The sequence below is a fragment of the Triticum dicoccoides genome, chromosome 1A, assembly GCF_002162155.2.
Source record: "Triticum dicoccoides isolate Atlit2015 ecotype Zavitan chromosome 1A, WEW_v2.0, whole genome shotgun sequence".
NCBI lineage: Eukaryota > Viridiplantae > Streptophyta > Magnoliopsida > Poales > Poaceae > Triticum > Triticum dicoccoides.
Window position 1 is genome coordinate 392,945,370 of NC_041380.1, and position 8,192 is coordinate 392,953,561.

Below are 8,192 nucleotides of genomic sequence, written 5' to 3' on the forward strand. Positions count from 1 at the left end.
AATTAAATAAGAGATATTGTGATATCCCAACAAGTAAACATGTTCCAACAAGGAACAACATCTCCATGTTCGAACAAGGAACAAACTTCAATCTTCACCTGCAACTAACAACGCTATGAGAGGGGCTGAGGAAAGCGGTAACATAGCTAAACAACGGTTTGCTAGGACAAGGTGGGTTAGAGGTTGGTTCAACAATATGGGAGGCATGATAAGCAAGTGGTAGGTATCGCGGCATAGGCATAGCAAAAGAGCGAGCAACTAGCAAGCAAAGATAGAAGTGATTTCGAGGGTATGATCATCTTGCCTGAAATCCCGCAAGGAAGAAGAACGAGTCCATGAAGAAGACAAACGGACATAGACGAACGGTTCCTCACAACGCGACGTTAACGGAACCAAGCCGAAGAAGCAACCCCGGAAAGAAGCACACAACATAGTAAACAACCATGACATAAGCATGGCATGATGCACAACCAAGTATGATGCATGTTCGGTTTAAAGAGGGCATGGCATGGCAAAGTGCACAAGCAATTCTACAAATTAAGTGGAGCTCAATATGCAACTCCGTTGCATATTGACGAAACACCACATTCAAGTTATTTAGTTCGGTCTCGTTTATGTACCCAACAATATTAAATGTTGATTAACAGACAAGGGGTGAAGCACAACAAAATTACCTATCTAGGCAAGTTTAAATGAGGCCGGAACAACAAACCACAAGTCCGGAAACTCCTCATATGCATATATTAGGTTAGGTACTGTTCTGCCCTAAACATAATTTTAGAGTTACTAAACATGCAAAACAAGTGCACCATGTTAAACTAGACATTTTTCTACACCATTTACATATAAAGTTTGTTTAAAACCGAGCTATTGTTAATTAGTTATGAATTAAATCATTTTAACATGACATAGAGCAAAAATTAATCAAACAACATTTTAAACATGTTAAACATGGATGAAAATGGCATAATATGGAACTAGATGAAAAAATAAGCAAGTTTCATATATAATTCATTTTAATCCGATGCACGAATTGTGAGTTATTATATGCATGTTGTGCAAGGGGTTTTCTGTAAAAACTGTTGTACTCTGGAAAATTGGACAAATCACAGAACCAGGAAAGAAAACATATACGGGTCGAATCTGCTAGCCCAACAGCGGGGAAAAGGAAAAAAACATGAGGCACTGGCGCTTCTCACCCGTGGGCTTTGGCCCAAGCCGTTGGAAGCAGTAGGCCGCTGGGCCTGATGCAAGATGCGGTTGCGGCCTGGAACTTCGTGACGCAAGAGGAGGCCCACGAACATGGCAGGTGTTCGCTCGATGCAGCTCTACTGCATCTCGCTGCAGAAGACCACATCAGCGCCATGGCGACAGGAAGCAGAGGGGGTCGTCGCGGCGGGGCTCCTTGCGACCGGATCACGCCATGAAAAAGACAAACGGACGTAGACGAACGGTTCCTCACAACGCGACGTTAACGGAACCAACCCGAAGAAGCAACACCAGAAAGAAGCACACAACATAGTAAACAACCACGACATAAGCATGGCATGATGCACAACCAAGTATGATGCATGTTCGGTTTAAAGAGGGCATGGCATGGCAAAGTGCACAAGCAATTCTACAAATTAAGTGGAGCTCAATATGCAACTCCGTTGCATATTGACGAAACACCACATTCAAGTTATTTAGTTCGGTCTCGTTTATGTACCCAACAATATTAAATGTTGATTAACAGACAAGGGGTGAAGCACAACAAAACTACCTATCTAGGCAAGTTTAAATGAGGCCGGAACAACAAACCACAAGTCCGGAAACTCCTCATATGCATATATTAGGTTAGGTACTGTTCTGCCCTAAACATAATTTTAGAGTTATTAAACATGCAAAACAAGTGCACCATGTTAAACTAGACATTTTTCTACCCCATTTACATACAAAGTTTGTTTAAAACCGAGCTACGGTTAATTAGTTATGAATTAAATCTTTTTAACATGACATAGAGCAAAAATTAATCAAACAACATTTTAAACATGTTAAACATGGATGAAAATGGCATAATATGAAACTAGATGAAAAAATAAGCAAGTTTCATATATAATTCATTTTAATCCGATGCACGAATTGTGAGTTATTATATGCATGTTGTGCAAGGGGTTTTCTGTAAAAACTGTTCTACTCTGGGTAATTGGACAAATCACAGAACCAGGAAAAAAACATATACGGGTCGAATCTGCTAGCCCAACAGCGGGGAAAAGGAAAAAAACATGAGGCGCTGGGGCTTCTCACCCATGGGCTTTGGCCCAAGGCGTTGGAAGCAGTAGGCCGCTGGGCCTGATGCAAGATGCGGTTGCGGCCTGGAACTTCGTGGCGCAAGAGGAGGCCCACGAACTTGGCAGGTGTTCGCTCGATGCATCTCTACTGCATCTCGCTGCAGAAGACCACATCGGAGCCATGGCGACAGGAAGCAGAGGGGGTCGTCGCGGCGGGGCTCCTTGCGACTGGATCCCGCCGGATCCCGCGGGGACGGAGCGAGGGCGAAGGGATCCACGCACGAGGAGCCGAAGCAGGGGCTCGATGCAGCGAAGACCAAGAAGCATCTGACATTGCTGCTGCGCAGAGAAAGCAGAGGGAGTTCGGTGAGAGAGATCGATAGAAAGGACGGGAAGGAGGAGAAGGTGCGGCGACCTGCTGGTGGTGGGGACCTCCGGCGATGACGGACATCAGAAGGCGGGCCTTGCTGCGCTGATGCTCGAGGAGGGCCATCTCCTTGAGGAGGAGGAAGGAGCAGGGCACAACGGCAAGGGCCCTGGACGGCGGTTGGCCATGGCGGCAGTGGTGGTCTTGCAAGGAGGCCTCAGACGCCATGGTGGTTCAAGTGGAGGCAGCTCTGTTTGGTTCCTGCATGGAAACGAGGTGAGAGCGAGGAGCATAGGGAGAAGGACTAGAGGAGAAAGGAAGGAAAAGAGAGGGGCGGCGCGAAGGGGTCGTCGGGGAAGACGGGTTTCGGTCGAGGCCGGTTGAATACGGCGGCCTCAGGCAGGGGATCTCGGGTGGCTCGGCGGCTTGGCACACGCGAAGGAGTGGCGAGGACGATGTGGCGGCGCGGCTCGGGATCTGGAGGCTGTAGGTGGCGAGGGTGGTTGGGGAGGGATGGATCCCGAGGGGAGATTTGTTGGAGAGTGTCGCGGCGGGTGAAGGGACAAGTCCTAGATTTTAGGGTTTTGTCCAGATTTAGACTAAGGACTATATATACGGAAAGAGGGAGAGTTTAGGGGCTAATCCGTCCCTCCAAATAAAATCAAGCGGTCGAGAAAAAATACACTAGGAAGTCCAAATAAGAAAACGGTGATGTTTTGTAGATGTTTGGGGATGATCCGGACACAACGGTGGCAACAGTCCGAGTCGGGTCCGGGACAGCTTTTCGGACGCGCGTGCGAGGGGGTTTGATGCACTGAGCAGAGAGGGTTTCGGACCGTGCGGTCGCATCGGACAACTCCGGAAGCGAAGAGGGGAAGGAGGATGGACTAGGTGGGCTGTGGCGAGACTGCGAGGGGGAGAAGAGAGAGAGAGGGCCCGGCATCTGTTTCCGGAGACCGAAAACGTCCGACGTTAGACCGGCTATAATGCCTCTATAGTTTAACGGTTGGGCTATCAAACAAACTCTGAATGCGATGAAACCTGACAGGCGGCCTACCTACAACAAAACAACACCGCACGCCAACTTTCATCCCATTCGGAGAACATTTTCCGGCCACTTATAAAATAATATCTCGGACATGTCGCGGGCGCGTGCAAGTGTGTCTGGGCTCAGAACGGACAACGGAAAGATCTCGGAGAACCCGGACGGATGCAAGTTTTGAAAACATGATGATGCAATGCACATGATGACATGGTGAGATGCAACACGCAGGCAAAAGACATGGCAACGACGGCGAATAACTGGAAGACACCTGACACATCGGTCTCGAGACGTTACAACACTCCACCACTATGAAAGGATCTCGTCCCGAGATCTGGAATGGCATCGGAGGGAAAACGGAAGAGAAAGAGGAGAGGTAAAACTAAGTTGCTTCTTTGACAAACGAGTGAAACCAAAGAACCTTGCGAGGTTGAACAAAAGACACAAAGAAAGCAACAGAGATGAACGAAGTTGAAAACACTCCGTTAGAAAAGAGGAACAAGGAAAAGACAACTTCGGGCAGCACTCCCGTTGAGAAGGGATGCAAGACTTGATAAAAAGAAAGAGCTTGAGAAAAGGACACAACACTCCGGTTGAAAAGGATAAGCACGAATCAAACATGATCTTGACAAGACCTGAAGATGGGTTGAAGAGAGCAACATCACAATGGCTCCGGAACAAAAGTAAGAATGGGATGGAGTGAACGAAGGGAAACACGATCTTGAGGTAGCACGCTGACACCAAAAGCTAGAACGGAATTGTTGGAAAACCAACAACGAAAAGAATACGCTTGATATGGTCTTATGGAATACATCTCAAATTATGAGGTGACAACCTGCCACTCACGGAAAAAAAATTGGATTGATAAGAACAAGGAGACGAGAAACTTATTTCACCGGGAGGGTAGATGGAGAACTTGGATCATATATTATCACCATTAATAGCATTAATCCTTAGGGAAAGCTTTAGGAGAAATATAACCCCAGATAAATCCAATGACGAGATTGATGGATTTTAAATACCTCATTCTTATCAACATGTGTATGATGATACATGAATCAAATTATCAGGAATGACATAATACCACCTCGAATGATACAGTTGAAAGTATTGCACTCCGGATTGCAAGATGAAGAAAACTTGATCTCCTTAAAAGAATCTCGATGAAAAACTTCGAGAAGGAATTAAATCCTTGATGAACCATCATGAAGAACCTTCATGAAGAACTCCGGTAACAAAAGGATAACGAGAAAAAAGAGAAGTTGAAAAACACAAGGTGAAGCCTTGCGATGATTTAAATGAATCTCCGTGGAGTTGTAATTGAAAAAAAGGTTGGAACTCCGGGAAAAAGAGAAGATGAACAATTGGAAACAAGAATTTTGATGAACCTCCGGGATAAGGAATTGAGGTCACTCGATGAAACAAGAATAAGAATTACATTATGCTTATCCTTCACCAATTTAAATTGATGACAAACAATGGATTTGGCACACTACTTATTCTCGTAGAAAGGATTAAGAGAGATATAGCGCAAACTTGGGAAAATATTAGACGAACCACCGGTAGGATAGAAATAAGAAATAAATTGATATGATAAACGAAAGAAGAGAATCTTGAATGAACCACCGTAAGAATTAAAAATGAACGACGAGAAGATAAAGAAAACACCGGGAAGAATTAGCAAATGAATGAAGATGCTTGAGAGAATTTAGATACAACTGAAACAAAGAGATCACACGCTTATTAAAGAATATTGAATGATGCACCGGTGAGATTTGGTGAATGCTAGCTGAAAGCTGGCATGAATAATTTGAGATGATGGGCTCCGGAGAAACAAACTGAGAAGACTCTTGAATTGCTCCGGATAGGTGAAAAGAATTTTCACAATCGAAAACAATTATGAGAGGATGGTATCAAGCTTGAACCACGAATCTTGAGGAGAGTGGAGCAAGATTGAGAGAAAAATCTTCTTCGGTCTTCAAAATCTGAGAATTATGACGAGAAACACCACCATGAATTATTTAGGCACTCTGGAAGAATCAAAACGAAGAGGTTGAGCCAACGATGAAAATATTTTGACAGATCTTGGAGAAGACATTTGACTGATGATAAATCATTCTTACGTCAAACTTTAGAAAAGAATTTGAGAATAACTCCGGAAAAGAGAAGTGTCAGGTAAGATCCTGGGAAAAAACCTGTGGGTTAGGGCCCACTCAAAAGAAACACCGTTGAAATGATTAAAAAGAGAGGTTGCACCGGTTGAATTAAAAGGCTTGAATGAGGGAACATCCTCGAAAGAGCTTGAATGAATGCAGAGTGGAAGCACGAGTCTTCGAGACATCTTTCAGCACTCCGGAACAATTGAATAACGAGAAGTGAATGATAAAGAGGTGCACTGGCATAAGAAGGTATTTGAAACGAGGAAAAAGGGATATGAGATCAACACCGAAAGCTTGATTTGAATCCACCGGAGAAGAAAACGAGTGAAGAGTGACGAACTTGAAGCTCCGTTAGAATCTTCATGAGAAACACCGGGTAAGAACATGAAGGAAAAGAATGGAGAGACTTCACATGAATAAAAAGATACTTGATTAAGAAATCTGAGTCCTTGAAGAAACAAGGGTGGGAGGGTGGGAAAACAAAGACAACTTGGAACGTATGAAGCAAACACCGTTGAGTAGAACTGATAGTTGATCTTGCGAATGTTGAAGTGATCAGATCCACTAGAAGAGAAACACACCGGTTGAAAAGGATTGACATGACAATCTCGATTATCAAGAAGGATTAGCATCCACATAGGAATATGAGAACACCGTTTAGAGAAGGTATGGAAACAACATTTGACTTTGAAGCAACTCGAATACCACAACTCAATACAAAACAAAGGATTGGCTTGCGGAATAAGCCGGAACAAACATATGATAGAGATTTCGTCCGAAGTTTTCATAGTGGGGCCTACACGGGCTCGATTGTACAGGACCATCATGTACAAGGTAGTGCACATGACACACGAAGCGTCCCCGAGTCGGCATAGCCAAGGACTCTTTAAGACACAACGAGATCACTGTAAAACCAACCGTGAATAGGCGGACCACTAGACGTCGAACCCCAATTTCATATCATACATCTGTTGGAAAGATATCCTAAGAGCTACTTGAATTCCCCCTTATAAACTCCCAAAATTTTCCGGTTATGCAATCGGGTGTTGGGGATACAAGGGAAGCATAATATCTCACCCAGAACTAGCAAATCCTACATCCAGCTATATCCATCCTTCAACACATAACCAAGAAACCTTCGAAAATCGTCTACCTCAACCTTCGAAAAGCATCCGTTATACGAGTTATGGCAATACTCCCGAACTCCCGCCCCAGTACTGGGTGGCGTCGAGGTTATCTCACCAACAACTGCATAAAAGAGATTTTCGATGTCGGCGAAACTAATCTCAGGTATTCTAGAACTGCAACGATAAAATTGTGACGACAACACCTCGGAGCTCAACTCCCCGGGACACTGCCACAATCCCTAAATGACAGGAGGCACCAAGAACAATGTTCTCATCACAAATCGATCGGAACGATTCCAAGATACCCGCGTGATCCTAAAAACATTTTAGTGAAATTTGAGAAGAGAAGAGACAAAACTCTACGTCAGGATGCCTTACTAGAACGATGAAGGGACTGGGGAGTAAAAAGAATTCCTAAACTCTCCAATATATAATTCCTAAATGACTCAAAACATTTTTCTAGACTCAACTCGTCAGCTAATTTCGATCAAGCAGTGGGGCTCCTAAGGTCGGGGAAGGCTCTGATTACCAACTTGAAACGCCCTCGATGCGGCTATATCTCCCACGTGTCGAAGCACAACTTAGAGGCATAACCGCATTGAAAGCAATGTCGCAAGTGAGGTAATCTTCACACAACCCATGTAATACATAAGGGAAAGAGATACATAGTTGGCTTACAATCGCCACTTCACACAATACATGAATAAATCATTACATCATCCAGATACAATCAAGGTCCGACTACGGAACCAAAATAAAAGAAGACTACCCCAAATGCTACACAGATCCCCGATCGACCCCAACTGGGCTCCACTACTGAACAACTAGAAAGAAACAACATAAAGAACAAGATCTTCAACGAGCTCCTCCTTGAGCTTGGTTGCGTCACCTGCATGGTTCAACGGCACCTGCAAACTGGTTTTGGAAGTATCTGTGAGTCACGGGGACTCACCAACCTTACACCCTCGCGATCAAGACTATTTAAGCTTATGGGTAAGGTAAAAGGTATGAGGTGGAGCTACAGCAAGCGACTAGCATATATGGTGGCTAACATACGCAAATGAGAGCGAGAAGAGAAGGCAAAGCGCGATCGAGAAAACTATGATCAAGAAGTGATCCTAGAACAACCTACGTCAAGCATTACTCCAACACCGTGTTCACTTCCCGGACTCCGCCGGAAAGAGACCATCACGGTTACACACGCGGTTGATGCATTTTAATTAAGGT